We start from the raw sequence: 22,975 nt of genomic DNA on the forward strand, positions 1-22,975 counted from the left end.
CGCTCGCTATCTGAGGCGTTAATTTACCTACTAAAATATCACCAGTTTCTACCCAGGATCCCAACCTAACAACTCCATTTCTGTCCAAATTGCGGAGTAAATGTTCTTCTAGATGTGGTATTTCTTTAGTGATTTTTTCAGCGGAGCCCTGGCTTGTCGTATCCGTCTGAATTTCATATTTCCGGATGTGAAAAGAGGTATAAATATCTTCATATACCAAACGTTCGCTAATTAGTACTGCGTCTTCAAAATTGTAACCTTCCCATGGCATATAAGCTACTAATACGTTTTTTCCTAAAGCAAGTTCGCCCCCAACTGTAGCAGCTCCTTCTGCTAAAATTTGTCCTTTTTTAATGGATTTACCCGTGGAACCCGGGGTTTTTGGTGCATACAAGTATTTTTGTTAGAGCGACGGTGGTTAACTAAAGGAATACTTATAGTCTTCCCACTACTTGATAAAAGTATCTTATGACTATCAGTAGAAATGATCTTTCCCTCGCGTTCGGCTATAATGGAAACCCTCGAATCTAGAGCTGTTTGGCGTTCCAATCCAGTTCCAACAATGCATTTCTCGGACCGAGAAAGCGGAACTGCTTGGCGCTGCATATTAGAACTCATTAAAGCCCGATTCGCATCATTGTGCTCAATAAAAGGAATGAGAGAACCCCCAATAGAAAAATATTGGAAAGGAAAAATACTTCTAACATGAATCTGTTCCCATGCAATAGTCAAGAATTCTTGACGGTATCTAGCCGGAACAACCTGTTCTTCCTGAATACCTTGATTCAAGGACAAAGAATTTCCTGCTGCTATCATATAATATTCATCTCTATTTGGTGATAGATAAACCACCTGTCTCTCTTTTTTTTCTTTTGCTTTCTCAGCAGATATTTCATAAAACGGACTCTCTATGGATCCCCACAAGTGATCAATTCTCGCATGAATTGCTAAGGATCCAGTAAGTCCAACATTGATTCCTTCAGACGTGTCAATTGGACAAATACGCCCATAGTGACTCGGATGAATATCTCGGCTCCGAAAACTTGCGGTTCTCCCCGTCAACCCTCCAGGACCTAAACAACTCACTTTTCGCCCATGAACAGTTTGTGTCAATGGATTCGTTTGATCAAAAACTTGAGATAACGGGTATGTGCCAAAAAAGGTCTCATAAGTAGTTATTAATAAAATTGAAGTTGAAGTTGGAGTTACCAAAGTTTGGGGAGTCGGTTTCGATTGACGTATGAATACTCTACGAATAGTTTTTTGAACTGCATGTTGTAAACGACCAAGAGCCAATCCGAATTGATCTTGTAACAGATCTGCAACCGAACGAATACGTTTATTTTTCAAGTGATTCATATCGTCATCGTCAAGTATACCCGTTCCAAATTTCATTCCAATCAAATGATCCGTAGCGGCCAATACATCTCGTGGTAACAAGAATGTATTGTTCTGAGGTATATCAAGATTAAGTCTCCGATTCATATTTCGTCGACCAATCCTTCCTAATTCACATTTTTGTTGAAAAAATTTCTTTTGTAATTCCTCGCATAAGGACTCCGAAAATACCAGGTCCCCACCTACACAAGCAAATTGTTGATAAAACTCCAAATAGCTTTTTCTTTTGACTCAATCCTCTTCTTCTCCTTAGCATTCGGGAAAGACAAGAAAATTTCAGGGTAGGAAACATTATCTAGAATTTCTCTTAGATTCGAACCATAGCTGATGATAGAACTAGAATAGATATCTTTTGTTTTCTACTCACGCGAGCCCATATCCTTTCTTTTTATCAATTGCTAATTCCGATCTCCCCCCCAATCTGATATTATAGTGCCAGTGTAGATAGAAATTCCCTTATGATCTAATTCCGAGCGGTAGTAAATACCAGGACTTAGCAATATTTGATTGATCACAATTCGGTATATTCCATTTATAATAAAGGTTCCTAAGGAATTCATTATAGGAATGTTTCCGATAGAAATGGTTTGCTTTTGCACATCGAAACCAAAAATTAATCTCGCAGATACATATAATTCGGAAGAATAGGTGAGTGATTCATACACAGCATCTCTTTCTTTATCGAGGGTTCTAGCAATTGATATCCTTTCGCAAATAATTGAAATGCAATTTCGTGATCTGGATCTTTAATTGTTGAAACTTGTCAAGTTCTTCTGCTAAGGCTTGATTAATGAACCTACAAAATCCCTCGAATTGGATCTGACTAAATCCGGGTATTGTGGACATTCCCTCGTTTCCATTCGGAGCATCTTAATCTTAAGTTTCCTGTTTATCAAAGAAAAATTCCATTATCAGCTCACTCTTCATCAATCCCTCTGGATCGATCTAGCAATCATGGAATCTATATTCTGTTTACTGAATCACATGAAATTCTAGGGAACTCCACATACGTATTTCATATATGTATTTCATACATATGAATAGAGACCATTTGGACGAAAGTTCGAGTTTGCCAGGGGTACAAATGAAATGAAAATGAATTGATAAAACATTCCTAAAAAAAAAATTCTGCCACTTATACTTTATGTTATGATATTCTAATCAGATTGGATGGCAAAGATTTCTCATTTTATCTCCTTTCTATGAATGTAATAAAGCCGTAATATAATATACTAGAAAGTTTGACTTTACTTCGATTTAGAATAGCGTGCTTACTTTAATTTCTCAAATAATTTGAGGGTTCTTTTTATTTCGGATCGGAGTAGTATAATTACTAGAAAATTCAGTATTTCATTGTGGAATTCTAAAATCAAGTAAGTCCCTTTTTAAGTACATGCCAATCTAGTTATCCACCTCTCCCCATATCCATGCTTTTCTTTTATCGTAATTTCACTTGGGTAGGCCAAGATAGTAAGGTTATACTCTATATCAGAGCAAATTTCCTTTTTTTATCAAGATATTTAATTTAATACTTTTAAAAATTAAAGCATGATTCTCCATAGAGATATGTACATAAAGGGGATCTTTGGATAATAATGCTGTTCGGACCTAAAGTTTACCTATACACGATTAAGCATAAAGTCATACTATTTTATTATGCCATTGAAGGGGGGGGAGATAATACCGATTTAAGAGTAGTTCACTACTGCAATAAAAAAAAGAGAATTCTAGTTAACGGTTCCAATTTATCTGAATTTTGCAGCCTGTGAATAGAAATCCACTTTTTCTTCTTTTTCATCTCAATAGAAAGAAATGGGAAGTTTTATTGTGTTAACAATGTATGTTTTAAGATAGAATCTATCGAGGAGAATAATAGAAACTGGATCAAAAAAAGCAGGAATAGATTTTTTGAAAAAGATTGGAAAAAAGTAAGTAGAATTATATTCAAAATAAAAGGGGCTTTTCGTAAGAAAACGTGGATGAATACTTGCTGTTTTCTAGATTTTTGATCGGATTTTTTGGCGGCATGGCCAAGCGGTAAGGCAGGGGACTGCAAATCCTTTATCCCCAGTTCAAATCTGGGTGCCGCCTGATCAATAAAATACTTAGGTTTTTTTTATAGTGCTGATCGAATTCGATCAATTTTACTTCGCATAAGTTCGGGCAAGAGAGTAACTGGGCCTGCCGATACTGGGTTTAGAGAAACCATACCATAGTTCTATCCTCAAACTAGGGTTAGGGTTTGTTTTGACGGTAGTGGCCAAAATGGTTATCAATAGGGGTGAGGTAGTGTTTCCTTATTCTTTATTATATGAATTTGAATTGGTTCTTAATTGAGATTCGATTTGATAATTTTAAATACGAGGATAAGATGTCAGAAATCTTGGTATCCAAGAAAGGTCCCTAAGGGGCATTCTTTTTTTTTTCAATCTAAGATTCAAGAAGGGACTCCACGAAAGAATATCAAGACTTACTAATTATTATACATTTTTTTATCGTACATCTTATGTTACCTACATACACTAAAGTAAGGACTACTTAATTTTAATTCTAACGAGAATCAGATTAAATAGGTCGATCAAAAATCAATTAGGAGTTGTGTTATGGATAAAATCTCTTCCTCTTCATTCTTTCATAGAATGATACAAAGCAAGGCTGCAGGGTTTAGGTCAAAAATAACATTAGGTAAGGTAGGTATCCAATAAATATTTATCTATCGTTAATTTTATGGTATATTCGGGCGTCCTTTGCTTAAAAAAAAAAAAGAGTAACAAAAGGAATAAAAATCTTCCTATTCCCGCTCTTCTATTCAGGACATCATTCCCGTACTCTTTCTTTTTTAAGGAAAAAAGGGCTATAGTATCGTATTTTTAATGCTCTCTAATTCTACCAGAATTCCTTATAAGAATTTGTTAGGAGTAAATTCCTTGAACTGATTGATCCATGGCCTTAGGGCGGAATCCCTTTTTGACTCTGTACCCTTGATTCCACTATGATTATTGATCAATAGTAGAATAGAATAATCCCTTCATAGAAATAGGAGACATAATTTAGATGGATATAGTAAGTCTCGCTTGGGCTGCTTTAATGGTAGTCTTTACATTTTCTCTTTCACTAGTAGTATGGGGAAGGAGTGGACTCTAGGGATACTACTAATTGATTAAGTAATCAAATTGTTGTATCAATTCTTTTCATTAATGGATCATTTGCATTAATCATTTTGTCAAACGTTATTCTTTAATCTTTTTCTTTAGTTTTGTTTCACTCCTGTAAGAAACTCTTGTATTGTAAGTTGTAATGTAAGAAAGAGCCATTATACCAATTCATAATTTCTACTAGAAATGACGAATGGTTAAAAAAAGTTCTATACATAAGAAAATTCGACTTTCTTCCACGGAACTATTCACGGCATATCACACATTTTCCATTTCCTTTTACTTTTTACTATAGTCTATTCTTAATATTATTTTCTTTCCTTCCATGGATTCTTTGGTCAAGAATTGTCTTAGATTTTTTATTTTGACCTGATTGAAATTAAGTGGATGCAATGAAAAAAGAAATTGAATTAGACTACTTAACTATTTCAATCTACTAATCTATTCTATGTAGATTCAAAGATAATATAATAGAAAGAATCTAAAGTGTCGTAGAAAAAACTATATGTAGTTCTTTCTACCACACTTTAAGATTCCAACCAGATCCTTTCATTTAAGACTTGGATTTTTTTTATTTAATCCCTTTTTAATTCTTCAATGATTAATTGGAATTCCAATTAATTATTTTGGCTGACTGTTTTTACATAAATAATAAGTAAAAAAGAAGTAGGAACTAGAATGAACAGTGCAGTAGCAATAAATGCGAGAATATTGACTTCCATAACCTCTTTATTTTTTATTTTCACAATAACTCGGGATGTAATCCCATGGAGAGGAAAAAGGGGTATCTTGTAAATTCAAGGGTAGGGCTTGCATTCTGATAATACTGAATCAATTCAATATTATGAATATCGGATCTATCAAATCAATTCATGGATGAGAGTTATATTTCACGGATGAGAGTTATATAGTATAACATAGGAAGATCCTCTATCCACACTAAGACCAAAATGGGTTTTTTTGATTGGATTAGGAATCCCTCTTTTTTAATCCTTTTCTACTTTTTCTTTTCTATATCTCTAACCCACGAGCTTCTTAATCTTCTACTTTCTTAATCTTATACAATTTCCCTTCCTTTTTCTTATAGTTATACATACAATTATGTATGTATTATATGACCAACTTTCTATGGGTCACATAGACATCCAAATAAGCAGTAGAAGTGAGATGGGGAAAAGAGGTCTGAAATAAAAAGGGAATACGATTTATGTATGGATTCCGGTAAAATACCGGTACTCTATTCCATAAGAGTGGAATAGGAAATTAAGATGAGGATGGTATCATCATAAAGAAAGATAGAGTAATATAATATCCTAAATTCTACTAATCCACATATCGTATGTGTGTCTTTCTTTATCTTTATCGATCGGGAGTAGTGAAAAAAAATTCCTATATGCCTTCCCTCCCTCTTTAATGAGGGATGCAAAATAAAAAAGTGAAGTAAGGGTGCCCTGTGGGTATTTGATCTTGCTCCCTGCCCCTTTTTTTCATGGAAAAAGGAAATATCAATTTCTCCATTCATTGAACCCTAGTTCGGGACTGACGGGGCTCGAACCGCAGCTTCCGCCTTGACAGGGCGGTGCTCTGACCAATTGAACTACAATCCCCGCGGGGTGTATGGCATACCCATTCTTAAATAGAACCATAAGAAGATTCGATTCGTCTTTCGTACTCTAAGAAATAGACGAATCATATACTACATACCCACATATTATATTATACGTGGGTATAGTGAGAGTGACATAACTAGTATGTCGTGATTTTTATCACTAAAAATGGATAATAATCCAGCCTTCAATAAGAAAAACTCTTTTGTTTGTAAGAAGGAATGAGAGAGATATGATTAGAAAAAAAAAATTTCCCTTTTTTCTTTATCTTTTATTTCTATAGATCAGACATTTTATTTTATGGAAGAAAAACAAAAGGATTTAGTTCATACTCACGAAGCCTAGATTTTTGGTTTGGGCCGAGCTGGATTTGAACCAGCGTAGACATTGTCAACGAATTTACAGTCCGTCCCCATTAACCACTCGGGCATCGACCCAGGAAGAATTTATTCTAGGGTTTTTGCTAATCTATGATTAACCTCCTTTCATAATACTCCCTACCCCCAGGGAAGTCGAATCCCCGCTGCCTCCTTGAAAGAGAGATGTCCTGAACCACTAGACGATAGGGGCATCACTAGACGATAGGGCCATATACAACCGCTCGTGATTATACTATAATCATAGTATGAGCAGTTTTTTGGAATTGTCAATATACTCGAAAAGTATAAATAGATCCAAAGCAAAGAGTTTTTCCAACTTTTCTGTTATGTTTTCATCTAGGATTTTTTTAGTTGATCGTTATAGATTAATTCTCCGTGCTTCATTTAGTGTTCAGACCAAAAATGCATCATCCCGCACTAAGTCATAAAATTCTCTAAAAATATAGAGAAAGTTTCAAAAACAAAGAACAAAAGTGAATCAATTTAGTAGAAAAGTACTCTATCAGATTCGAACCAACGACTTACGTCTTAGCACGAGATTACTCTACCACTAATTTAAAAAGCCCTTTATCGGATTTGAACCGATGACTTATGCCTTACCATGGCATTACTCTACCACTGAGTTAAAAGGGCTTTTTATTTAATTCAAAAATTAGCCACTTGGATTTCCCATTATGGGTCTACTGCATAATGTACATATTATATATATAATATATAGAGATAGAGAGAGAGACATTATGTAGAGATTGTATATGTATATATCGATATCTTGAGAGCTCAAAATAAAATTAATAAAAAAAAAACATACCCTACATAACATATCCAACTCTTCTTGGTTCAGGGTTTTCCGTTTCCGAAGACTAGTAAAATAGGCGGATTCTGGAACCCCAAGGATTCAACGGTATATGGATATGGAAAATATAAGATTTCCGATCCTAGCGGGAAAAGGCGGGGAACAGATACCCAATAGGATATAGGATCCTTGGGAGGAACTTTTGGTAATGGCCTTGATCCTCTATGCTATTTTTTATGTGTTCTTAGTTCTATTGAACTTTTTTCATTCTTTTAAACAAGAATCTAATAAACTAGAATTGAGTCAGTGGAAAAAAGGAGAGAGAGGAAAGTGTTAAATGGAGAGAGTCGACTAATCAGAGACTTTTAGGATCTTCTTTACATCAGGTAAATCTGTCGGCCCTGTCCGTTTTTTTCTTTAAGTTACGACTCTTTGCTGCTTACTTCTATCAAGCCATAGGGAAAGTCTATGATGAATTTGGAAAACTCATCTCACTCTTACTCTATGGCTCGGACTTAATGGGGGAAGAAAACATCTTCCATAATTTCTTTTTTGTTCAATTCTGGACAAAAAAGAAAAGGAAAAAGGAATTTATAGGGACAGTGTTACCCCCTATATCCCCTAGTTTATATTGTAGGAATAATAAAACAATTTAGCAGTCTGACACACTTACGTCCTTGCAAAGTAAATAATTATTATTGTAGTCGTAACCGTAGAATAGGATCCTAATCAAAATAAATACATTTGGTTCAGGCGCTATTAGCATGGTAAGAAAAGATTTTTTTTACAGACCAGAGGGGCTATCTAAATCCTAAAGTAAAGGCGAGCGATCGAAGTAGAAGTACCAACGGCTCAGTGTCATGAACCTTCTCCATCTGATTCAATAAGGGGGAATTAGCCTTCTTGTCAAATGGCTATCCTTGACAAAGGGTACCATTTATACCATAATCTACAATGTAGCGGGTATAGTTTAGTGGTAAAAGTGTGATTCGTTCTATATAATAACTGAATTTGAAATGATATACTTAAGGCATCCTTAAGTTTTTTATTTTTATATTCCGATGAAAACTTTAGTTCTTATAAAGGATTAAATCCTTTTCCTCTCAATAGCATATTGAGGAAGAATATACATTCTGGCGATTTGTATCCAAAGACTAATTTAAATTGCATCCAAAATAAAAATAGGATTATGAGTACAGAGTCGCGAAGCATAATTTTGCATTGGATTAAGTATTCCAATTTTGAAAATATGAGTAAAGGATCTATGGATGAAGATACAAAAAAGTTGATTTCCAATCGTAACTAAATCTTCTTAAAATAAGGAATAAGGAAGCCAAATAGCTAAAAAACGATAGTTTTGGTTTACTAGAACCATCCGCATATTGTTTAAGCTCGGTGGAAACCCAATTCTTTTCCTCAGGATCTCTTGAATGAAATTAGGGAACGAAGTAAGTAGATTAGATGGATTTAGATAGAATTTCTATCTCCTACTCTATAAGGATCATCTAGAAAGCGGAGAGCTTTGGTTCCATTCAAATAGAAAAGCTGACATAGATGTTAAGTGGTGAGAATATCCATAAAGGAGCCGAATGAAATCAAAATTTCATGTTCGGTTTTGAATTAGAGACGTTAAAAATAATCAACCAACGTCGACTATAACCCCTAGCCTTCCAAGCTAACGATGCGGGTTCGATTCCCGCTACCCGCTCCATTCTGTATAAAAGGAGTATTCTCTTTGTCTAGACATGTTAGAGGCTTGTATTCAAGCCTTTTTTGTCCACCAGTTTCTGGTACTCCAGAGCGGAGTAGAGCAGTTTGGTAGCTCACGAGGCTCATAACCTTGAGGTCACGGGTTCGATTCCCGTCTCCGCACTTAGCAGTCTGTATAAAAGGACTATTCTATTTCTCTAGATATGGTAGAGGGGCGTATCCAACCCTTTTTTATTCATTAGTTCCCGGCCCTAGAGGGCAAAATTGAGCAGTTTGCGAAGTCACTTGCCTTCAAAAAAAGAAGGCGCAAGGCTTCTCCCTACCCTGCAGAAAATAAAAATGAAACGAAAGGGACAGTCTACCTCTCTCTTCCCTTTAAAAAAAGTTTGCCCGTTGTTTGTCTCAGTTAATACCCAATTTTTGGAGCTCTGTTGGCGAGTTCTATTTCTGCCTCCGGAGCGCCCTCTTTTTTTGAGTGGGATGCAAAGGAAGGGTAAGATAGTAAGGGATACGGCACTAGACTAACACCTAATTAATACTTAATTTAATATAAGTAGTTAAACAGTTAACTAGACTAAACTTTTTATCATAGTACTTTGATAAATTAAGCGGGCGAGCGGCGGGAATCGAACCCGTATCTTCTCCTTGGCAAGGAGATATTTTACCATTGAACTACGCTCGCTACGGTATATATTTTATAGCGTATATCCGCCTGGGTCGACCTTCTATGTCTGGGTCGACCGTTTCATTTCATTTTCTATTATATTAGAGTTTTCCTTTTTTTATTATCTGTGAATGAATATTCTAATGGGAATGGAATTTCATAATACTGAAAGAGAAGAGCTAGCAATTCGGAACGCAAATTGCGTTTTAATACGTCTCACTATTCTAATTTTTTAGAAGAAATGGCCTTTATTATTTCTTTTTTATGGGGTTAATAAATATTAACCAAATTTAATTTAAGAAATGAGAGAATTCAGAATAGCTACGAGAAAGACTAGTCCAATCCATAACGATGTACCGGAAAATACAACATTTTTATTATTTGACCAACCATCAGGAGAAGCAAATACAAGGGGTACACTAATTACTAAGACTGAGGAAGTCGCAATTAATGCAAAAACAGCTAATTGGAAAGCAATAGTCATATTTCTAATCCTCCAAGCTACCATCAAATAAAGTTGACTACATATTTGATCCCTCACTTAAACCAAAATTGTAAAAAAATACAAGAAGTAGGAGGGGTTTAATCATGAATCCATTGATTCTTCTCTTTAATTCAAATTTATTACTTAAACCGCTTTTTTATTTGGATATGGGGGTGAGAAGAGATTATTTACTCTTTATTTCACAAGCGGGTATAGCGGATCCTGTATCCGTGTATACAGTATACAGAGATATATCGAAAAGGAACTTGTATCTGATATCTTTCTAGAGGCTAATAAATCTTTTTATTTTTTATATGGCTATGTTCTATTTGTAGGAGTAAAATAAGGATTAGGCTGTGGAGAGATGGCTGAGTGGTTGATAGCTCCGGTCTTGAAAACCGGTATAGTTCTAGGAACTATCGAGGGTTCGAATCCCTCTCTCTCCTTTTGCTTATTGAATACGTTTGTTTCTTTCATTTTTTTTTTTCTGTCCCTTATCTTTCTTTCATAAAAAGGAATGAATGGCTCGGCTAGATGGAATAACCGAGCCAGAACAGAAAAAAAGTAGAACAGGTATAAATAAGAAAATCTTAGTTAAGAGGGTTCATGTAAAGAACAGGTTCCAAATCACGATCGATTCCCTTTTCAAAACCTGCTGCAGCAGCTCGGGCTCTTCCTGCATGCCATAAATGGCCCACAAAAAAGAAGAATCCTAGAACAAAATGAGAAGTTGATAACCAACTTCTAGGAGAGACATAATTAACTGCATTGATCTCGGTAGCTACGCCACCCACGGAATTTAAAGAGCCTAAAGGAGCGTGGGTCATATATTCTGCTGAGCGTCGTTCTTGCCAAGGTTGTATGTCTTTTTTCAACCTACTCAAGTCCAAACCGTTGGGGCCCCTTAGAGGTTCTAACCATGGAGCACGAAGGTCCCAAAAACGCATAGTTTCCCCTCCAAAGATAACCTCCCCAGTTGGGGAACGCATTAGATATTTACCTAAACCTGTGGGTCCTTGAGCGGATCCCACATTAGCTCCAAGACGCTGGTCTCTAACTAGAAAAGTAAATGCTTGAGCTTGAGAAGCTTCTGGCCCGGTGGGTCCATAAAACTCACTCGGATAAGCTGTATTATTGAACCATACAAAACAACAAGCGATAAAACCAAAGACAGATAAAGCAGCTAAACTATAAGACAAGTAAGCTTCTCCAGACCATACAAATGCACGGCGAGCCCATGCGAAGGGTTTGGTTAAAATATGCCAAATTCCGCCAAATACACAAATAAAACCCAACCATACATGCCCACCAATTATATCTTCTAAATCATCTACACTAACAATCCACCCTTCTCCACCAAAAGGAGATTTTAGTAAATAACCAAATATAACACTGGGGCTAAGGGTCAAATTGGTAATTTTTCTTACATCTCCCCCCCCAGGGGCCCAGGTATCATATACACCGCCAAAATAAAGAGCCTTGAGTACTAGAAGAAAAGCACCTAGACCTAACAAAATTAAGTGAATACCCAAAATTGTAGTCATTTTATTTCTATCTTTCCAGACATAACCAAAGAATGGAAAAGATTCCTCAAGAGTCTCGGGTCCCAGAAGCGCGTGATAAATGCCACCGAAGCCTAAGACTGCGGAGGAAATTAGGTGAAGTACGCCAGATACAAAGTACGGAAAAGTATCTAGAACTTCCCCCCCTGGCCCTACTCCCCAACCTAGAGTAGCTAAGTGTGGAAGTAAAATCAACCCTTGTTCATACATGGGCTTTTCTGGTACGAAATGGGCCACTTCAAATAGGTTCATTGCTCCGGCCCAGAATACGATTAATCCGGCATGGGCTACATGAGCTCCAAGCAGTTTACCGGACAAATTGATAAGTCTGGCATTCCCAGCCCACCAAGCAAAGCCGGTGGTTTCTTGGTCACGACCAGCTAAAACGAAAGTTCCATTAAAGAGCGTTTCCACGTGGTAGAACCTCCTCAGGGAATATAAGATTTTCATGAGGCTGATCCTGAGCTGCCATCCACGCACGAATACCCTCGTTTAAAAGAATATTTTTGGTGTAGAAAGTCTCAAATTCAGGATCTTCCGCTGCACGGATTTCCTGGGAAACAAAGTCATAGGCACGTAAGTTCAGAGCCAAGCCAACTACGCCAATAGCACTCATCCATAAACCGGTGACGGGTACAAATAGCATAAAGAAATGTAACCAACGTTTATTGGAAAAAGCAACACCAAAGATTTGGGACCAAAAGCGGTTAGCAGTGACCATGGAATAAGTTTCTTCAGCTTGAGTTGGGTTAAAAGCACGGAAGGTATTTGCACCATCACCGTCCTCAAATAGAGTGTTTTCTACGGTCGCTCCATGAATAGCGCATAGCAGAGCCGCACCTAATACTCCGGCAACTCCCATCATATGAAATGGGTTCAACGTCCAATTATGAAATCCTTGGAAGAAAAGGATGAATCGAAATATCGCTGCTACGCCAAAACTCGGCGCAAAGAACCAACCAGATTGCCCCAGTGGATAAATAAGGAATACAGAAACAAAAACAGCAATTGGACCAGAGAATGAGATTGCATTATAAGGCCGCAATTGAACAGACCGAGCAAGTTCAAATTGGCGTAACATGAAACCTATTAGTGCAAAAGCCCCGTGGAGAGCTACAAAAGTCCATAGACCGCCTAATTGACACCAACGAGTAAAATCTCCTTGTGCTTCGGGCCCCCATAGTAGCAACAAAGAGTGTGCTAAACTATTGGCAGGGGTAGAAACTGCTGCGGTTAAGAAATTACAACCTTCCAAATAGGAACTAGCCAATCCATGGGTATACCAAGAAGTTACAAAAGTTGTCCCTGTAAACCAACCCCCTAAAGCGAAATAAGCACAAGGAAAGAGCAATAGGCCAGACCATCCTACAAAAACGAAACGGTCCCTTCGTAACCAGTCATCCATAGTATCAAATAGATCATTTTCTTCTTTAGGAATTCTACCAAGGGCTATAGTCATAGTGATCCTCCTATTCAATTACTTCAACCATTTCCGAGCACCTCATATCACTTTCCAAGGCATATGATAGTTTTATTATCTGTGGACGATTTCTTTGTCGTTCAATGCCCTTTTTCAATGGTCTCGAAGAGAGAAATTTCCCATTTTTATCTATGGAGTCACAGTCACAACCGAGGTCGTGGTAAATCCATGAATTTGATTCGATTTGTTTTTCTTATACTATTTGTTTTTCTTATACTATAGAAATAGAAATAAATTGTTTTTCTTATACTATAGAAAGAAATAAACCTTTGAATTCAGCATTATTCCAAGACTCCTATTTCAAAGTCTATCTTTTAAGGGAAAAATGAAAATAAAAGTAACCCTTCTTTTCCCATTCCCTCTCTATTGCATGGGTGGAAGAACTAAAATAGAGGATTCTGAAAAAAAAAATGGACCTTCGAAATCCAATTTTATGTGTAGCGCAAAGGAGTTGCGATTTCTTCTTATTCCTATAGAACATCTAGTAACAAGAATATGAAATCGTAAATAGCGAAAAATTCTTGTCTTGCGCGGTCTAAGTCTAAGGAAATAAAAAAAATTCGCTTATACAATTTCATCTACATCGAATTTATATATCAGAATAGCGGATAGAGGCATCATTAAAGGAGTCAGGTCTACTTACTTTATGCTTCTTTCCAATTTTATGGTGGATTTGATAAGAACCCTTTTTGCTTTCTTGATAAATAATCGACAAAAAAAGCGTTTTTTTTTATATAACCTGCTTGTTTTATTATAATTATAACAAGTCCTATATGGAAATGCCCGCTAAAGAGAAAATCTATTTGATTGTCTCTCGGCCAATATCGATTTTTAGAAAGAAAAAACAAGAATTTTCTTCTTTTTTTATTAACATTAAGAAAAAAGAATATAATTAAAATGGAATTGGCAATATAATTTTTATAGACTTTTGAAAGAAAAAAAGGGGGTTTTTTGCAACCGTTATTTCTTATTTCTTGCCTATATCATATCACGGAAACCTTTCGCTTTGGAACGTGGAGAGATGGCTGAGTGGACTAAAGCGGCGGATTGCTAATCCGTTGTACAATTTTTTTGTACCGAGGGTTCGAATCCCTCTCTTTCCGCTCCCTTGGATCATTTGGGACTTTCGAATTGGAAAGAATTCTGACCCCCGGATTTTCTCATAGATAAATGTACGAAACAAATCCAATAAGAAAAAAAAAAAACTGAATTTTTACTCCTCGCGTCCAGGATTCCGTCCTGGGTCATTAGATAAGAATCCAAAGATAAAGAGTGAAACAAAGAATATCACTACTGTATAAACAAAAAGTTTGAGAGTAAGCATTACATAATCTCCAAGATTTTTTTTTAAGGAATAGATTACCAGTTTTTCCTTACCACACGGATCCACTAGGATGGTTTTTTTTTTATACCTAAAAATGCAAAAAAGAATTCTTGAAAAAAATTGCAAGAATTCTTTTATAATAAGCACTCTTATCAATAGCAAAAATAGGGTTAGGTGGTTAGGTATTGTGTAGGTACCTTTAGGTACCTGCTCAACCTAGGTGCAGGGGAGTAGAAAGGCTGATCCAAATTTATTGCTGTAGCTACCCATTCAATGTAGAAGAATTTAAATTTTAGAATCGAAGGTTCATAATATAAAAATATAAAACTTCTCGGCTTTTACCCATTTTTAAATTTTTTTGGAATGAACACATCATTCAATTTGGCATACAGAGTACTAAAGATTTCATCGAAAACTTACAGCAGCTTGCCAAACAAAGGCTAATAGAAAAAAGAATAGAGGTATAACAGGCATAATATCCACGATTGGATTGAAAATAGCATAAGCTTCGGGTAATTTGGCAAAGAAAAAACTAGTAGGATAAAGAACAGAATTAAAACAGATACAGGTTAAACTAAGTATATTAGGCATAACAAGCATTTCATTCTTGTAGAGTAAATAATTGGATTTTTCTTGAGTTATTTTTTTAAGGGAAAGAAGGAAAAGGCAGATTCAAAATCTTTTTTCTTCGGACTTTCCCAAACACAAAATACCTCCTTGTATTTGCACTCTCAAATGAGAGTGGAATAAATTCGACTTTCATATAATATCTTAATAGAATTCCATGTAATGATCAATGCATTTTTTTGATTCTATATTATCCGCATGTGTAGAATACTAGCAAGAGAATATCCCTCCTTTTTTATGTAATTGAAATGGTATTGACGAATAACAAATAAACATACTAGTGTTTATTAGTGTCGCATAAAACCCGAAATGGGGCGTGGCCAAGTGGTAAGGCAGCGGGTTTTGGTCCCGTTACTCGGAGGTTCGAATCCTTCCGTCCCAGATTGTTTCTGATGAAACAAACGGTGAAATCATATAGTATTCCGTACGAGACAAAAGTTTATTAAAGAGAATAATGATATCTTATTCTTTCTCAGAAAACATAATAAAGTCTTAAGTCCAGTCAAATTGACTATCTTTATTTTCATGAAAAAATGGGATCTATCAAGCACATTCAGGATATGCCTCTACTATAAAATAAAATCACTTAGTCATATTTTTTTCTTCCTTTTGGTATTCGAGTTGAAGAAGTACGAGAATTCTATAACTACCAAAAACTTTCAATCTTTTCATTGGAATAGTTTATTTAGTTATTATAGTTAATTGTTTTTGGTACTGAAAAAATATATTACTACTAGAATTCTAATTCTAGTAATTAAATTAATTAAACTTTTTTGGAGGTTGATAGTTTATTTATTGAGGAAGAGTCAATCCTTCTTTTCTCACTTCAAGATTGATCATCTCGAGCCATCCGTTGAGGGTGGAAATTTAAGAATAAATAAGTTTTAAGCAAACTTGTTTAGTCGTCTTTTTCAAACTATGTTTCATTCATATGATAGAATTTTAATATGGGTTTAAATAAATTGGATCTTGGCGGAGGCTTCCCGGATAAATACTTACTTTCTTTTATCCATATTGCTCCATAGATAGCAAGTTTTAATTAGTATAAAAAAACTAAACCAATGACTATTCATGATTCCATCCATATTGGATCAATTCTCTATACCACTTTGCAATGAAAAGAGGAATGTTTGTTATGGTAAAACTTCGTTTAAAACGATGTGGTAGAAAGCAACGTGCGACTTGAAGGACATGATCGATTGTGGATTTTTCTATCCATCATTTTCCATAGTAATGAAAATGCTCTTGGCTCGACATAGCCTGTTCTATTCGTTCCGAACCAAATTTGCGCTGGGTTTAAGTAACATAGTACACGATGGAGCTCGAGAGGACAGAATTTTTTTTATCAAGGGAAAGAATCTAGGGTTAGTGAAAACTAATAAATTAGGCCAACTTTGTCAGTCTATCCTTAATATAGAAATAAATCGAAAGGTTAAAATAAGAATAAAGTCCAATAAAAGTATATCAGAATCAATCCCTCTTATTAGATTTCTATAGAAGAGATAAATGCTTTATCGAAGGAAATAAGAAAAAAGGGTATGTTGCTACTCTTTTGAAAGAAAAAAATAGGAATTCCCGAAGTAATGTCTAAACCCAAGGATTTCACAAATCAAAGATAAAGGATTCCAGAACAAGTAAACACAATTTTCAATTGTCTCAACAACAGAGTTGGATCAGAATAAGGAATAAAAGTCAATTCGTTCGAAATGAGACAAAGAAAAGAGTTTAAAGACGACTCAAAAATTTTGGAAGGATTTTGCCTTCGAAGTTTGTCAGGCAAAATTAGCCCACTTGAGTCATGAGTATAAATGAAATTTGTTTTTTCTGTAAGGAAATTAATGCACGTCATAGTCTAATTTCTATTATTATCGACAGAAATTCGAATCATTTTCTCGAGCCGTATGAGGAGAAAACCTCCTATACGTTTCTAGGGGGGGGCGTTGTTTATCTACATCTATCCCAATAAGCTGTCTATCGAATCGTTGCAATTGATGTTCGATCTCGAAGAGAAGGAAGAGATCTTCAAAAAGTAGGTTTTTATGATCCGATAAAGAATCAAACTTGTTTAAATGTTCCAGCTATTCTCTATTTCCTTGAAAAGGGTGCTCAACCAACAAGAACTGTTTATGATATTTTAAGGAAGGCGGAATTCTTTAAAGAAAAAGAAAGAACTTTGAGTTAATTGAAGAACTAAATGAATCAAAAAGTAGGATAGGAGAAGATTATTAGTATTCCTAGTTGTCTAATTATTTAGACACAATTTACCTCTTTTTTAATCCTATTTGGATTTATATTATATCGTGCCAATTCAACATAAGCCCCTATTTTATTTACTTTTTCTATCTAATTTGTTTTCTTACCATTGTATTTCCATTGACAAAGGTCTATTGAACAAATAGAATTTGTAGATAGATGGGTCTCTTTATCCTCACTCCATATTCAATTTTTCCGCCTACACTTCGCTCAAATGATAAGGGTGTTCCTCTTGCATGTATTCTCATACAATATAATATATTTTTTTTTAATAAAAATCGCTAAAAATAAGGAGAATTTGGCCATCGTGATTAGGGTCGCTCTTTTTTTAACTTTACTTTAGTGGAATTTAACCGGACCTGTTCGTTTTGGCATTTGAGTGTTTTTCATGGTCGATAAAAAAATCTTTTGATGTCTTGCTAGTTCAATGTTTTGACAGAAGCGCGCGGTGTAATTCCATTGATTTTTGGATTTCGATCGTATCTAAGATCCTTTTTTTATCTGGGTTGCTAACTCAATGGTAGAGTACTCGGCTTTTAAGTGCGACTATGATCTTTTACACATTTGGATGAAACAACAAATTCGTCCAGACTCTTGGTAGAGTCTAGAAGACCACGACTGATCCTCAAAGGTAATGAATGGAAAAAATAGCATGTCGTAATAAAATCAATCTTTTTTGAATGGAATCCAAAATTACGATTTTCTGGGTCTAATGAATAAATGGATAGAGCCTGGCTCCAATTCTGGTAAAATAAAAAGCAACGAGCTGAACTTCCTAATTGGAATGATTCCCCGCTCTAATTAGACGTTAAAAATAGATTAGTGCCGGATGCGGGGAAAGGTTGGGTTTTCCTATGAGTGGACCCTTTATTTTTTCTTTTTTTTTTAGAAATCCTAATTATTCTTGATTATGGATTGAATAAGGGATGTTATGGATTGAATGTGTAAAAGAAGCAGTATATTGATAAAGAGGCTGTATTCCAAAGTCAAAAGAGCGATTGGCCTGCAAAAATAAAAAACTTGTTCTGTTCTTTTTTTTTAATTAGAACAAACATAAACTAATTGGGTAGAAAAGGAGCAGAAAAAGATCTGTGGATTAGACTCCCTTTCTTTCCAGGGTTTGTATTAAAAATGCAACACCCTGTTCTGACCATATTGCACTATGTATCATCATTCGATAAACCGAGAAATGCTTCTTCTCTCTGATTCAAGTAGAAATACAAATGGAAAAATTCGAAGGGTATTCAGAAAAACATAAATCTCGTCAACAATACTTTGTCTACCCACTTCTCTTTCAGGAATATATTTATGCATTTGCCCACCATTATGGATTAAATGGTTCTGAACCTGTGGAAATAGTTGTTAGTTGTAATAACAAGAAATTTAGTTCACTACTTGTGAAACGTTTAATTATTCGAATGTATCAGCAGAATTTTTTGGATAACTCGGTTAATCATCCTAACCAAGATCGATTATTGGATTACAAAAATTATTTTTATTCTGAGTTTTATTCTCAGATTCTATCTGAAGGGTTTGCGATCGTTGTGGAAATCCCATTCTCGCTACGGGAATTATTTTGTCCGAAAGAAAAAGAAATACCAAAGTTTCAGAATTTACGCTCTATTCATTCAATATTTCCCTTTTTAGAAGACAAATTTTTGCATTTGGATTATCTATCACATATAGAAATACCCTATCCTATCCATTTGGAAATCCTGGTTCAACTCCTTCAATACCGTATCCAAGATGTTCCATCTTTGCATTTATTGCGATTCTTTCTCAACTATTATTCGAATTGGAATAGTTTTATTACTTCAATGAAATCCATTTTTTATTTTCAAAAAGAAAATAAAAGACTGTTTCGATTCCTATATAACTCTTATGTATCAGAATATGAATTTTTTTTGTTGTTTCTTCGTAAACAATCTTCTTGCTTACCATTAGCATCTTCTGGAACTTTTCTGGAACGAATCCACTTTTCTAGGAAGATGGAACATTTTGGGATAATGTACCCTGGTTTTTCTCGGAAAACCCTATGGTTCTTTATGGATCCTCTTATGCATTATGTTCGATATCAAGGAAAGGCAATTCTTGCATCAAAAGGCACTTTTTTTTTGAAGAAGAAATGGAAATGCTACCTTATCAATTTCTGGCAATATTATTTCTGTTTTTGGACTCAGCCGCGAAGAATCCATATAAACCAATTAGCAAACTCTTGCTTCGATTTTATGGGGTACCTTTCAAGTGTACCAAAAAGTTCTTTGTTAGTAAGGAATCAAATGCTGGAGAAGTCATTTCTAATAGATACTCGAATGAAAAAATTCGATACCATAGTCCCCGCTACTCTCCTCATAGGATACTTATCAAAAGCTCAATTTTGTACTGGATCGGGGCATCCTATTAGTAAACCCATTTGGACAGATTTATCAGATTGGGATATTCTTGATCGATTTGGTCGGATATGTAGAAATCTTTTTCATTATCATAGTGGATCTTCGAAAAAACGGACTTTGTATCGACTAAAGTATATACTTCGACTTTCATGCGCTAGAACTTTAGCTCGGAAACATAAAAGCACGGTACGAACTTTTATGCAACGATTGGGTTCGGCATTTTTAGAAGAATTTTTTATGGAAGAAGAGCAAGTTTTTTCTTTGATGTTCACCAAAACAACTCTTTTTTCTTTCTGTGGATCACACACTGAGCGTATTTGGTATTTGGATATTATACGTATCAATGACCTGGTCAACCCTCTTAATTAATCATTAGACGAAATTAAGAAACAGGAAAGGGTTGATAAATGATCAAGAAAAAACTTTTCTATTTTTCATTCTGAAATGTTCTTTTTATTATAATAAAGAGTAGGTGAATCAAGTTACTAATTAAAAAAATTAGTAGAACTTCCTCTTTGGAATAGAAATTGGCTATTTCTACATAGGGAAAGTCGTGTGCAATGAAAAATGCAAGCACGATTTGGGGAGGGATTTTTCTCTATTGTAACAAGGAAGAATTATCTACTCCATCCGACTAGTTCCGGGTTCGAGTCCCGGGCAACCCATATAGAAAAGACTCATCAAAGTTAAAAACTTTGACTCACTTCATTTACAAATACAAAATTATTGGTTTGGTTAATTTAGTTATATGGATAGCTAATCTTTGGGCTGACTTGGTTGACATTGGTATATAGTCTATGTTATACTGTTAAATAACAAGCCTTCTATTATCTATATTCTAGTTAATACGTGTGCTTGGGAGTCCTTGCAATTTGAATAAACCAAGATCTTACCATGACTGCAATTTTAGAGAGACGCGAAAGTACAAGCCTGTGGGGTCGCTTCTGCAACTGGATAACTAGCACTGAAAATCGTCTTTACATCGGATGGTTCGGTGTTTTGATGATCCCTACCTTATTGACCGCAACTTCTGTATTTATTATCGCCTTCATCGCTGCCCCTCCAGTAGATATTGATGGTATTCGTGAGCCTGTTTCTGGTTCTTTACTTTATGGAAACAATATTATCTCTGGTGCTATTATCCCTACTTCTGCGGCGATCGGATTGCACTTTTACCCAATTTGGGAAGCTGCATCTGTTGATGAGTGGTTATACAATGGTGGTCCTTATGAGCTAATTGTTCTACACTTCTTACTTGGTGTAGCTTGTTATATGGGTCGTGAGTGGGAACTTAGTTTCCGTCTGGGTATGCGTCCTTGGATTGCTGTTGCATATTCAGCTCCTGTTGCAGCTGCTACTGCTGTTTTCTTGATTTACCCTATTGGTCAAGGAAGCTTTTCTGATGGTATGCCTTTAGGAATCTCTGGTACTTTCAACTTTATGATTGTATTCCAGGCAGAGCACAACATCCTTATGCATCCATTCCACATGTTAGGTGTAGCTGGTGTATTCGGCGGTTCCCTATTCAGTGCTATGCATGGTTCCTTGGTAACCTCTAGTTTGATCAGGGAAACTACTGAAAATGAATCTGCTAATGAGGGTTACAAATTTGGTCAAGAGGAAGAAACTTATAATATTGTGGCTGCTCATGGTTATTTTGGCCGATTAATCTTCCAATATGCTAGTTTCAACAACTCTCGTTCTTTACACTTCTTCTTGGCTGCTTGGCCTGTAGTAGGAATCTGGTTCACTGCTTTAGGTATTAGTACTATGGCTTTCAACCTAAATGGTTTCAATTTCAACCAATCTGTAGTTGATAGTCAAGGTCGCGTTATTAATACTTGGGCTGATATCATCAACCGTGCTAACCTTGGTATGGAAGTAATGCACGAACGTAATGCTCACAACTTCCCTCTAGACTTAGCTGCTGTTGAAGTTCCATCTATTAATGGATAAGGTTTTTCTGCTAACATATAAGAATTTTTGAAGAAAGAAAAGACAGAAATACCCAATATCTTGTTCTAGCAAGATATTGGGTATTTCTGTCTTTATTTTGAATCTTTTTTTTCTTCTTAATCTTTCTATTCAGAATTCAGTTAACGACGAGATTTAGTATCCTTTCTTGCATTTTCATAACTCGTGAAATGCCGAGTAGGCACGAATTCCCCCAATTTGCGACCTACCATAGGATTTGTTATGTAAATAGGTATATGTTCCTTTCCATTATGAATCGCGATTGTATGGCCAACCATTGTGGGTAGAATGCTAGATGCCCGGGACCACGTTACTATTGTTTCTTTCTCCTCCTTCATATTGACCTTTTCTATCTTTGCCAATAAATGATGAGCTACAAAAGGATTCGTTTTTTTTCGTGTCACAGCTGATTACTCCTTTTTTCCTTTTTAAAGAGTGGCATTCTATGTCCAATATCTCGATCGAAGTACGGAGGTCAGAATAAATAGAATAATGATCAATGGAAAAAAGCAAAAAATCCTTTAGCTGGATAAGGGGCGGATGTAGCCAAGTGGATCAAGGCAGTGGATTGTGAATCCACCATGCGCGGGTTCAATTCCCGTCGTTCGCCCATCGCATTATTGCAAATTCCAAAAATGCAATTTTCCATATTCCTAGTTACGTATTTACTTACGGCGACGAAGAATAAAACTATCGCTATATTTTTTCCTTTTCCTAGTTCTTCTTCCAAGCGCAGGATAACCCCAAGGGGTTGTGGGTTTTTTTCTACCAATGGGAGCTTTCCCTTCACCGCCCCCATGGGGGTGGTCCACAGGGTTCATAACTACCCCTCTTACTACGGGGCGTTTACCTAGCCAACACTTAGATCCGGCTCTACCCAAACTTTTTTGGTTCACCCCAACATTACCCACTTGTCCGACTGTTGCTAAGCAGTTTTGGGATACTAAACGGACCTCCCCAGATGGTAATCTTAAAGTGGCCGATTTACCCTCTTTTGCAATGAGTTTCGCTACAGCACCTGCTGCTCTAGCTAATTGCCCACCCCTTCCACGTGTGATTTCTATGTTATGCATGGCCGTGCCTAAGGGCATATCGGTTGAAGTAGATTCTTCTTTTCTCTCAAAAAACCCCTTCCCAAACTGTACAAGCTTCTTCCAAAGCATACGGCTTT

General features: G+C 35.9%; 5 non-coding genes across 5 annotated transcripts; 3 read left to right on the plus strand and 2 right to left on the minus strand.

Annotated features, from left to right (window-relative positions):
* Nucleotides 1-3,418: 3,418 nt before the first annotated feature.
* TRNAC-GCA (transfer RNA cysteine (anticodon GCA)) lies at nucleotides 3,419-3,489 on the plus strand. The gene has a single exon. It is a non-coding gene; the product is annotated as a tRNA-Cys (tRNA).
* Nucleotides 3,490-6,515: 3,026 nt separating this feature from the next.
* Nucleotides 6,516-6,597, minus strand: TRNAY-GUA (transfer RNA tyrosine (anticodon GUA)). Its single transcript has one exon. It is a non-coding gene; the product is annotated as a tRNA-Tyr (tRNA).
* A 504-nt stretch (nucleotides 6,598-7,101) lies between these two features.
* On the minus strand, nucleotides 7,102-7,173 carry TRNAT-GGU (transfer RNA threonine (anticodon GGU)). The gene has a single exon. It is a non-coding gene; the product is annotated as a tRNA-Thr (tRNA).
* A 3,376-nt stretch (nucleotides 7,174-10,549) lies between these two features.
* TRNAS-UGA (transfer RNA serine (anticodon UGA)) lies at nucleotides 10,550-10,637 on the plus strand. The gene has a single exon. It is a non-coding gene; the product is annotated as a tRNA-Ser (tRNA).
* Nucleotides 10,638-14,248: 3,611 nt separating this feature from the next.
* Nucleotides 14,249-14,336, plus strand: TRNAS-GCU (transfer RNA serine (anticodon GCU)). The gene has a single exon. It is a non-coding gene; the product is annotated as a tRNA-Ser (tRNA).
* Nucleotides 14,337-22,975: the final 8,639 nt, after the last annotated feature.

The sequence above is a fragment of the Aegilops tauschii genome, unplaced genomic scaffold (genome assembly GCF_002575655.3).
Source record: "Aegilops tauschii subsp. strangulata cultivar AL8/78 unplaced genomic scaffold, Aet v6.0 ptg000847l_obj, whole genome shotgun sequence".
Taxonomy (NCBI): Eukaryota; Viridiplantae; Streptophyta; class Magnoliopsida; order Poales; family Poaceae; genus Aegilops; species Aegilops tauschii.